The sequence below is a fragment of the Engraulis encrasicolus genome, chromosome 8, assembly GCF_034702125.1.
Source record: "Engraulis encrasicolus isolate BLACKSEA-1 chromosome 8, IST_EnEncr_1.0, whole genome shotgun sequence".
Taxonomy (NCBI): Eukaryota; Metazoa; Chordata; class Actinopteri; order Clupeiformes; family Engraulidae; genus Engraulis; species Engraulis encrasicolus.
In genome coordinates, this window is record NC_085864.1 from 12,536,111 (window position 1) to 12,547,052 (window position 10,942).

Here is a 10,942-nt window from a genome sequence, read left to right on the forward strand (position 1 = left end):
AAAACTATGACAAGTTGTAGGTAGAATAGGTTACAAGAGGCTACACACAATTTAAAAAAAGTTTAAATATAATAATGATGATGATTTGAAGCTTGGAAGCACCATCACTTCATAGCATGTGGTTGTTTTCTGGACTGATGGGTGTCAAAACTTTGAAAGGGTGTATCACGATACTGCCTCCTTGTATCACGATACAGTATCGTGAGTATTTGTATCATGATTTCTCGGTTCGATACCATATCGTTACAGCCCTATTGTTCAGTGATCCTTGGTCGGTACGGTAGCCTATTCGTGTTTGCTGCGGTATTACTAACAACAAAAACATTTGGATTGTATTTTCAAGTGCGTGATGGATGCAACATGAAAAAAAATCTCGTCGGGGAGACCACCCTTGGCTTGGTTTTCCATCAACGTGTCATTTACCGGCCCTGAATGGCCTTTGAGATGGGCATTGTGCCAACTGTGCCATTCACCATTTATTCAAAGTTCATGTAAATGTTTTAATTAAGTATTAGAGTAATTTCAATTCAATTCAACTATACAGATTGCATGGCATTGACACAATGTATCCATTTTGCGGTTTATTTGTTTTGAGGCCTTTTACAGCGAGAAGTAGTGATCAACTGCTGTTGGCTGGTTTCTTATTTATATATTAAGGTAAGCAAATACTTCAAACAACTGTGATAACCATGTTCATGAATTGAAACATCTACTGTAGACGTAATCAGGTGCTTTGAGAGACACTTACATGGGATGTGTAGGTAGATCATGCCTGCTGGTCCACACAGACACACACACACACACACACACACACACACACACACACACACACACACACACACACCCACGCACACACACACACACACACACACACACACACGATGAAGCAAGATACTGAATCATATTTGGAGTATCATTCAGATCTGAATAGATGTCGCTAAGCTAGTGAAAGTCAATGGATCCGTGTAGCATGCACGGATGCATCGACTTTCACTAGCTTAGCGACGTGCTCCCTCTTTTAACTTGTCTTTAAGCAAGACAACGGCTTACATGAAAATTAAGACACTTTACCACCTTTAGAAACCCCAGCCAACGATTTTAACTGTATTAAGCCCCAAAACAGTGGCATACCCCTTTAAGCATATTTGCAGAATTTCCAAGTATTACACATCATTTTCTTAGATTGACATCATTAGCATAGTGTAATGTTATAAAATAAAATTACGATTAAAACTATGACAAGTTGTAGGTAGAATAGGTTACAAGAGGCTACAAATAATTTTAAAAAGTTTAAATATAATAATGATGATGATTTGAAGCTTGGAAGCATCATCACTACATATCATGTGGTAATTTTTCTGGACTGATGGGTGTCAAAACTTTGAAAGGGTGTATCACGATACTGCCTCCTTGTATCACGATACAGTATCGTGAGTCTGTTTATCACGATTTCTCGGTTCAATGCAATATCGTTACAGCCCTAATGTTCAGTGATCCTTGGTCGCTACAGTAGCCTATTTGTGTTTGCTGCGATATTACTAACAACACAAACATTTGGATTGTATTTTCAAGTACGTGATGGATGCAATATGAAAAAAAATTTCGTCGGGGAGACCCCCCTTGGCTTGGTTACAGAATACTTGCTTACCAATATCACATCCCCCCCAAACCCCCACTGTGCCTGTTCATTCGTTTCTCAGCCTTGAGTTTCTGGACTGTACGCCTATTGTTTTATGAGTCAATATATTGTTTTGCACAAATGAAGCACCCTCGGTTAGATTTCCAAAGTGGTTGGAAAGAGTAGACCATTCTTTATTTGTGATTGGCAATGCAGATCATGATTGTCGTGGTAGGGTAAAAAAACCTGATTGGGCCATATAGGCCTACTTTCATGTGAGATAGGCCAGGTTAAACAACAGAACATTCAATTAGCCTACTTCATGAGAAGAGCCTACTGAATGGAATGGGCTATATTTGCCCAGGTCTTTCTTCATAAAGTGTCATAAAATGAACTGTAGGGACTAGGTATCATAATAACTAGATTGCATTTCCTCACAGAAAATGCTGGTGTATGCGTGCTCTTTATGCATTCATTGCCCTTCGTGCATGTGTTGCCCTGCATAGCCACAACACTGTCAAACACTTGTTTGTTCCATTAGGTTTCTGACTCTAGGCTATGTGACAATCACCCGTCAGGAACAGTCCGCCCCCCCCCCCAAAAAAAAGCCCTAGGTCCTCGACAACCCCTTTGCCTAGGGCCCCCACAGGCTGGTCCACCTGAGCCATGAAACCTCCCACACTAAAATGATAGGTGTCTATTTTGTCCTGTAGATGTCACTAACATTGTGATTCTTGATATTTCTATCTGTAATTGAGCACATTTTCCTGTTGTAACTGTTGCTAATTACGATTGCATTTACTCTATCATCAACTACGTAATGCCTTTAGGCTACTCATGTAACTCGCTACTCCACATCGCCAATGATGTACCAATGTACCACTCACCTTGGAGGGGCAGAATGGGATCGATCCTTCCCAGGTTTAAGGCTGTTCATGAAAGGCANGAACTTTTATAGTCAACCATACCATCATTTAGCTCAACAACGCCATTATGATATATATCCATTGATTAAGACTGATACAACTCAGAACTAATAATTGAGGTATAGTTTCATATTAACCTCCTTTTAAATATATAATTATGTATAGTTTCATATTAACCTTTGAAATAGTACTGTACTGCAGTCTGTAATGTAGTGGAGGTCGGCATATGTGAATTGGTATTAAACTGAGTTAAAATTATATTTACACATTTTATGGAAAATATATTATGAATACATAAATACTGAGACACTCACTTGGGTAAGGAAGGTCGAGGTTCTCTGTTGAACCTATACGCCATCACAGATACACACACGTCAGAACAAACAATTAGACACACACACACAGATGCAGCGAGCAGACCTGCTGCCACAGTGAATCACCAGACAATGACAGCTGAATGTTCGGATAAGATGAGCTGGATCTGCAGTTGTTTATTGATTATGAATTTTATTGTATTTCAGGCTCGTGGTGTCTTGCTTACTGTGCTTACTGTTTGATTTACAGTCTTGCTAAATATGCTTACTGTTTAATTTACAGTGCATAATTAGTAATGTTTTGAATTCATGTTTTGTGTATTGGTTGCATTGGAAATGAGGACTGCGCTCAGTTGTATTACAGAGCATTTAATGAAATGTTTGCTTTCCAGTCCATTGATCTCTTCCAATAATAATATTGTGAAGTCACCTAAATGTCTTCTTGCCTCCCTGAAAAAAGCACATGATTGATTAGGGCAGCCATGGCCAAGTGGTTAAGGACATGGGCTTTAGATTAGACCCTTCCACTCCCTCTCTCACTCCATGGCTGTGGTGCCCTTGATCAAAGCACCTAACCACTGCTCCAGGGACTGTAACCAATAGCCTGTGCCTAAATAACTGTGAGTCGCTTTGGATAAAAAGCGTCAGCTAGGTGTAGTGTAATGTAATGCAATGTAATGTAATGTAATGTAATGTAGTTCCACATCCAATTAGGCAGATATACAGATTGATGGGCAGATATGCAGATTGATGGACGGATACACACAGATGCTGCATGACCACAGCTGTGCAGATACAATATGCTTAAAGTAAAAGATTAAAGGTAAAGATTATGGACTAACTCGACTAGTAAGCCTAGTACCATTACCACTACTTAATAATAATAATAATAATAATAATAATAATAGGCTAATAATAATAATAATAATAATAATAATAATAATAATAGGCTAATAATAATAATAACAATAATAACAATAACAACAATACAAATAATAATCACAATAATAAGGTAGGCTACTTTGTTGAACAACAAGTACAAAGTAGTAGTAGTAGTCGTAGAAATAACATTAATATAATATTTTGTTGAACAACAGGTACATACAGTAGTAGTAATAGTAATAACATTACACATTTCCGTGGTTCTATTATTGTATTGTCTTTAAAGTCATTGCAGTGGACAGACACTTACGTTGGATGGGCAGAGGCAGGTCGTTTGTCATTTTTACGGCTGTGAGACAAAAGTCATCAGGGAAAACATCATTTCCACCCTTACAGTTTGACATATTTGACATGCATCAATCGCACTACAAAATTACAATAGATTGTACCTCATGGCGAAATTACAATAGAGCAGGAGACAGAGTTTTGGGCTAAATTGTGCAAATATATAATTTAGAGATGCACCAGATTCTGATTTTTAGGATCCTGCCGAATACCGGATCCACTGCTTAAGTACCTGCCAGATCCGGATCCTGTGAAAAACCCTGTTATCCTGCCGGATCCGGAACCGGATCTTGGATCCGGTGCATCTCTAGTATAATTCTTGATTTGTTAATTAACCCTATTCAGACTGGGCTTTTTTGGCATTCCTGGGCCTGGGGGGGGGGCTCTTTTGACCCCCCCCTCATAACTCATGAACGGAATACGGTATGACCACCAAACTTTGGGGAGATGATCTACATATGGAAATCTATGAATGACATAATTTGTGTCATTATTTGTGTCATTATCTGGTATTACGACGTCATTATGACATCATCTGTTTATAATACCCAAAATCTCGCCATAATGTAGGGTGACATCAGCCAAAGTGGGCCGCTTTTTGGTAGATCGCTTGGGAAAATAACAAAATAACATCTGTGCATTTTAAATGTACATATAGGCCTATAATTAATAGCTACTATATTCCATCTTTTTGTGTTGGAACAATACTATAAAACATAATTATTTAGGCCCTATAAGTTTTTAAACTTTCATTGTGACAACTTTTTTTGAATGGGCAGCTTCAGCCAAAGTGGGCCACCTTATCAGGTTAAGTGGGCCGGTTAAATTAAAAAGGGAAAAAGTCAGTAATTCATCATTACTTTCGAAGCTAAAACACAATGCTGTACAGCCACATGTCTCTGGACAATGTTCATCCCATTTTTTCACTTTTTCTGTCTCCTATCTTTTCATATATATTAATTTCTTTTCACCTGCCATCTTGCCTCATCTTTTCTTCGAAAGTGTACACAAACATAGCTATCTCCAGCTAGCTATCTCCAAACAACAGCAAACACCCATTGGTTATAATGGCGGCCCACTTTAGCTGAAGACGCGTGGCCCACTTTACCATAGGGGGTTAAAATCATTTGGGCCACCAAAATAAACCCTTTTTTTCTTAAATTAAGTTAATATATCAGACTACCACTATTTGATCTGATTTATACAACCAAGACTGATAACATGAGCATTTTTTTAATCTGTAGGTATGTTTTAAAATAACTATATGATCCTTATAATATTCAGCCAGATTTGACATGCCAACCTACTTACCATGCAGTTTCCTTGCACAAACAACATTTGAATTACTGCCCCTCCCACAATAACAACCAAAAACCAATCAAATTAAGTGTTACTTGTCAAGCACAGTCATGGCAACAATTTAATATCCTTTTTAGACATTGGCTCTCATTTCCATAGGCGCTGGGACCTCGAAACCTTAAGCGGCCCACTTTGGCTGATGGCCCACTTTAGCTGATGTCACCCTATTTCTCCATCAAATTTAGGTAATGCACTTACATTTTAATGATTATATGCTTCAGACCACTTTATGCTCACACAGCTGTCTGATGCTAATGGAAATAAGAAAAAAAATATGAAAAAGGAATAATGAGACTTAGATCAGTGATTTTCGGTCAGACATACCTGTCAGAAAACCGTTGCCATGGCAATGGCAAAAATGATAAACATAATCTTTTGGTACTGAACTGTAGCCAATCATAGCTTAAGTCGTTAAGGAATTATACGACATCAAAGTTGGTGCGGGCACTTTTAGTCCCCCCCCCCCCCCAGTCTGGATAGGGTTAAGGTTGCATGTTAAGTTCATGTAGGCTACAGGTACACTCTAAACAACAATCTGCATGTACAGAATACAGCAATGCACACTGCACAATATAAACTCATCCATAAGCGGGGCCAACAGAGTGGACCTTGTGTTTGCAGTTAGCATTCAAGACACTGTCTCTCAAGTTTCCATACACTATAGTAGTTCGACCTAGTTACCTAGTTACAAAAAGAAGGCAGAAAGACTTCAAACAAAAACCGGGTGTAACATTGTCAAAAGTTCTATCAAACAGCTTGCTTGCCGGAGGTCTGCACTCTCAGAGTGCATTCTAGTTTAAAATGTGGTGTGTGTGTGTGTGTGTGTGTGTGTGTGTGTGTGTGTGTGTGTGTGTGTGTGTGTGTGAGAGAGAGAGAGAGAGAGAGAGAGAGAGAGAGAGAGAGAGAGAGAGAGAGCCATCGATCGCACCCCAACATCGATCGCACCCCAACATCGATCGCACCCCACTGCCTGCCTGCAAGGGGGTTTGTGCGTGTATGTGTGTGTGCGCATATGTGTGCGAGAAAGAGAGAGAGAGAGAGAGAGCTCAAGAGAGAGAGAGAGGAGAGAGAGAGTGAGAGAGAGAGAGAGAGAGAGAGAGAGAGAGAGAGAGAGAGAGAGAGAGTGTGTGTGTATAGACTTACTGATCCCCAAGCCCCCCAAGCACCCCTGTCACCATCAGAGCCAGCAGGAGAATCTCCTTCACACCTGCACACACCTGCACAAGCAAACGGGTAATCAAACATTAGTGCAAAACACATTTCTCTATCCTCTCCCACACACGCACGCACGCACGCACACACACACACACACACACACACACACACACACACACACACACACACACACACACACACACACACACACACACACACACACACACACAAACGCACCCCATGATAAACAGTCTGCATGCATGAATATTTAGTCCATATTTAGTCCATATTTAGTACCTGTCCATACACATAACAAGGACAGGATAACAAATAAATAGACTCACCATGTCTCTGGAAAACAATTACAGCGTGACTAGGCAGCGGATCCTGTTCCTGATGGTTCCTGAGTCTCTGATTGGTCAGCTGGAAGAGGAGGATTCAGTAGTTGCTCTGGCCTGAAGATGCTGTATCTGTGAGAAAGTGGAGAGAGTGGAATTAGTAAGGGATAATGTATTGTCCACACGTGACTATAGGAAAATATTTCCCGACGGGGCGAATAACACCCCCCGACGCCGAAGGTGGAAGGTTGGGGCCGCCCATTGAAAGTGAATGGGAGCTCTGGCAACATTCTAGAGGGCCGTATAATCACTACCGGTAGTTGTCTTTAACTGGCTGACTGGTAGTAATTGCCTGAGATAGCCTGCATTAGAATCAGTAGTGACTTACTGTCTTACTTGCTGAGAGGAAATAATAATAAAATATTATTCTAATGCTTGGGGGTAAAATAAAAAATAATAATATTTTACCACCCTTCCTACCTGCAGACACCCAATCGCTGCACATGCACACACACACGCACACGCACACGCACACACACACACACACACACACACACACACACACACACACACACATTTTACCTGTCTGTAGAGCAGAGGATCTGGAGCCTGATTAAGAGAGTGAGAGTTCAGAGCATTTATAGCTGTAGGATGAAAAGAGACGACCCGAGTCCTGACCCAAGTTACGCAAAGGAGAGGGATGACTGTGCTAACCCCTGCCAGTTACAACGGAGAGGGATGACTGTGCTATGTACCGAGGCACACCTACCAGTTGCCTACATCTGCATGATTCAGGAAAAAAATCAGAACCATCAACAACAGTTTACAACACCTCTTACACAACTACTGAACCAAGCCAGGCCTCGGCCTGAGAAGCACAAACTATAACCTGTACTGTGGAGTAATAGTATAGAATCTATTGTGCAGAATAGAGGGGATATCTCATACAACACTGTAAATATAAGCAGGGTCAATCTGTGTGCAGTCCGCCACTCAGGGCTTGAACTCGCGACCTTCCAGTTCATGCTACCGCATCTGTATGAGGATGAAGGAAGGTGTTTTACTAAAGATCTGCAGTCAAATTCTGCTAGTTGGCATCCATTGCATATGCCTAAGCCTTTGACTTCGATATTCGATATTCGAATATAAGTCGAATGTTAAGAAAATTCGAGACATTCGAACGAATATTAATTGGCCATTAATATTCGAATCTGACATGGGTATTGCTTTTTTGGGTATTTCATTGTTATTTCATTATAAACATCGCAATTCACAGTCTAAATTTATTTTTTCCATGGCTGGTTAATCACTACAGCCGTGTTGAGGAGAGTCGCGTGCGTGGCTCATCTCTCTGTGTTCAGTAGCAGGACACTTGCGGCAGGCAGTCTCCCCCAGAGTCCGCATAACAAGCAGATGAGTGCTGCAGAGTTCCATTCAAGTGAATGGCTACAGTTAATAAACAAAGCATCATCACATTACTTTCTGGAGTTGTTGACGAGTTTCTGGAATTATGTGATTCAACCCACAAGTACCTGTGATTACGCCAAGAGTAAGATAATAACTTCTTGTTTTTTTGGATTTTGACCAAATTAGCTTCGTTGGTCTGGGTGTCAGATCAGGCAGACTCCAGGTGATGATTTTGTTAGCATGCTTTTAGCATGTTTTTAGCGCACTGCTAGTTTGTGTAATGTTCGTTTTTAGACGAGAGCAGTCATCTTACCTGGACCTACAAACACACTACCTAAATGTCCGTCATTAGTGATAGAAAATAAATACATATTTGTTGATATTGGTGCTGTGTGCTCAATTCTCATGATTCCCATATGATCCAATTCAAATTTTAACTTGGGCTACAAGTTTGACATGGCTGCTAGCTTTGCCATGTTTTAAGTAAGGGTTAACGTTCGACGAGAAGGTCGCTACCGTGGAATAGCAGCACGACAGAGAGAATCTTTAGACCCCGACGCGGAGCGGAGGGGTCTTGTTCTCTCTGAAGTGCTGCTATTCCACAAAGCGACCGACTCGCCGAAAGTTAACCCGCTTATTATATGGATATACTTAAATGGTTCACACATGGCGGGGATATTTCTTTAGGCCTATTTAATGTTAAGATTGTTGCTGCGCAAAACAAAACAGTGCCGTTGTGGAACACCGCAAGGCAACAGCTAGCCAGGACAACAGGTGTAGTCTATCACAGCAGCTGATTAGAGTCTTGTTGAAAAGTCGCTTTAGCAGTGAAAAGTCTTGTTGCCATTGACAGCGGTCTGTTATAGACCAACCCGTCCGTTATCGAAAAATAACAGACGTGCGAACGTTGGGGAGCCCCGTTGAAATGAATGGAGCATTCGACCGATGACGTCACACCATATAATAATCTGCATTCACACCTCTAAGTACCGTCTTCTTATAAGTGCTGAACGATCGCTAAACAATAATGGCTGGTTGAATGCATGTTGTTAATGGGCCATTAGGCTACATCTCTGGTTGGAATAGCCTTTTACTAGTCACTGACTGGGGGAAAGAACAACTTCAGCTTGACATCAGGTCTAACTGGGGCAATTTTAATGGTAAAAAATATGGATAAATATTCGAATATATTCGAATATCGTTTTTAATTTAGAAACGAACTTCGACTATGATTTTGGGGCACAAGTCAAAGCCCTACAGTAGGCCACATCAATAACTCTGCCTTGCATCCGTGTGTGTGTGTGCGTGTGTGCGTGTGTGTGTGTGTGTGTGTGTGTGTGTGTGTGTGTGTGTGTGTGTGTGTGTGTGTGTGTGTGTGTGTGAGTGTGTGTGTGTGTGTGTGTGTGTGTGTGTGTGTGTGTGTGTGTGTGTGTAATGCATTTCTCTATCTGCCAAAGCTTTTAGCTTACATGATAACTTTTGAACAGGTGGACTGATTTTGGCCCAATACTCTAAGGTCATTGCCTACTATGCGCCGCCTCTATTGAAAGGCCTATGCCTATGAGGGTGTGTACAGTATGGTGAAAGAGTTGAGGTCAACAACAGATCAGGTATGGTGTAAGGATGGGCATAGTTGAATGTTTACGATAGGCAAGGCAAGGCAAGTTTAATTGTATAGCGCATTTCATGCATAAATGCAATTCAATGTGCTGTACAGTAAAGTAAGATAAAAAAAATGATGTAAAATAAAATAACTTGAAATAAAATAAAAATACAGGCATAAGGTATGACAGGTGAACATAGAATAAAAAGATAAAAGCAAGAAATGAGGAAAAGGAAACAAAATACATAAAAACATCAAAAACATTTTGATCTCTAAGAGAAGGCATCAGAGAAAAGCTTTGTCTTACTGTAAGTCTGGTCTTGAAACTATCAACAGTAGGAGATAGTAGATAGTAGCAGAGGTGCGTTGAAAACTGTAATGGTGGTGGTGATGTTGCTGAAATGTAAAAGCGATGAGTTTGATAGATAGCCTACAGATCCCTCTCCTGATATCAAAGCAGTCCCTCGCACAAAAAATGATGCAACTATCTCTGAAGAAACACGGTTTTGCGACATTACCAAGAGGGCAAGTGTTGTGGAACTAATGTGTTTGTATGGTAATAACTTTATAATATCTTCATTTGTATAACACAATTACAATACAAGACATGCAGTTCAATGTGTTTACCAGTTAGGTTAACAATTAAAAAGTAATAATAGTGACATAAAATAAAATATATACGTATTAAATAAAATTAAATGAATAGAATATGTTGATCAACAAGAAGACAACAATGGCAAAGAGTATACACAGTAAAAAAACTGTGTTATTATAGAGTTTAAATTCAATTAAATGTAAGATAACATTTAGTCCCGTTCAGAAAAGTGTTCATTTTAGTCTTTGATCAGTGTAACATCCAATCAACCAGCTGGAGCTGAACACCAGCAAAACCAAGGAAATGGTGGTTGACTTCAGGCGAACTACCCACCCCTGCTGCCTGTCTCAATTCAGGGGGAGACAGTAAAGACAGTCAGGAAGAGAGGAAGGAGTATCAG

General features: G+C 40.3%; 1 long non-coding RNA gene across 1 annotated transcript; it reads right to left on the bottom strand.

Annotated features, from left to right (window-relative positions):
• Positions 1–4,049: 4,049 nt before the first annotated feature.
• LOC134453511 (uncharacterized) lies at positions 4,050–7,057 on the bottom strand. Its single transcript, XR_010035630.1, has 3 exons — positions 6,944–7,057; positions 6,588–6,661; positions 4,050–4,089 (listed from the first exon to the last, which is right to left on the bottom strand). It is a non-coding gene; the product is annotated as an uncharacterized LOC134453511 (long non-coding RNA).
• Between the last annotated feature and the right edge of the window lie 3,885 nt (positions 7,058–10,942).